Below are 1,391 nucleotides of genomic sequence, written 5' to 3'. Positions count from 1 at the left end.
CTTTGAAATTAATTCTCTTTCTCAATCTTTGCATAAAAATTTAAATGCTGCTTATTAAAAGTGATTTTCTGATTATTACGACGAAACATAGAATGTGTCGCCGTCGTGGCCCTCAGTCGTTACCTGCAATAATCCAAAACTGTTCCTTACCTTTTTTACCGTTACTGGATTGCCATCTGAGTGCTACAAAGAACTGCGACATGAATATACCTATTCTGTTTTACTATACTCTGTTAGCTGCTGGTGGGCTGTCATAATAAGTGGCTGTATTTATTACCAAAGTTGACGTTATTCTTTAGTAGCAAAGCTGGCGTTATTCTTTAATTAATTTGACTGAAGTTACCTAATTCGTAGTTAAATTTTTTCTTGACAACAATAAAATTTTGCGAAGTTTTATGTTGGTGGATTTTGGGATGGATTATAATCAGTAATGCAATATTGCTGGCAAAAATTAATTATATTCTGAGAACGATTCTTCAAATATTTACTGTTAGTAATGAAATGATTTTACAAACGTTCAAATGGGACTTACTTTTTACAATAATCTTACAACTAGCAGTGCACAAACATACCTTCAGTAGTCTTGAGTGTCTCAAAAAAATAATTCAATAATATTAGTTCCTCTTATGATAATAGTTAGCTGATATCTCTGGACATCCGTTAATAATCTCTTGCAAATCATAGCTGGTGGCTGGCAGGCAAACCGCTCCTCTCAACCTCTCGCTTCAGACCTGCTACCGACTCGCTTCACATCTCGCTTACTCCAGACTTCCTACGAATGCTAAGTGCGGTCTCTCCCGTCAGCAATGCTTTCTGGTGCCGACAATCCCTGCTACCATTACAAAATGTATCAAAGCGCGGTCTTTTCCACTCTTTTCTTAAAATGTATCCATACCCGGTCTCTCCCACCCTTTTTAAAAATATATCAATGTGCGGCCTCTCCCGCGAACAATACTTTCGTGCAGAGTTTCCCTGCTACCACAATTTTTTCAAAATGACAAATATTAATTATTCCTACTTAATCCTATTAATAAAATATAAACATCTTGCATAAATTGTGGTTTGACAATAGACCATAGAAGTATACACCTGTTACAAGGTAACGTCTGCGCCTGTTGTGGGATGTTAACTCTGCAGTTGCAGCAGTAGAAATTCATTTTCTTATTCATTCCTAAGTGTTGTAAATTGCGAGGCATGTGCGGAAAATAAGTACCACTTGGAAAAAATCCTATAAAAACATTTTATTTTTTCAAACAGAAATTTATTTTTATGAGCAAGAGCATTTCTTAAATTGCACACGAAAAAAAATTGCAGCACCAAGAAGAAGTTGTGCGACATAAAATAAATTTGGTAGGCGTGTTTCTACACCTGAAAGATTATGTATATTCAAA

The sequence above is a fragment of the Schistocerca gregaria genome, chromosome 7 (assembly GCF_023897955.1).
Source record: "Schistocerca gregaria isolate iqSchGreg1 chromosome 7, iqSchGreg1.2, whole genome shotgun sequence".
NCBI classification, from domain to species: domain Eukaryota; kingdom Metazoa; phylum Arthropoda; class Insecta; order Orthoptera; family Acrididae; genus Schistocerca; species Schistocerca gregaria.
This window is presented reverse-complemented; position numbering follows the sequence as displayed.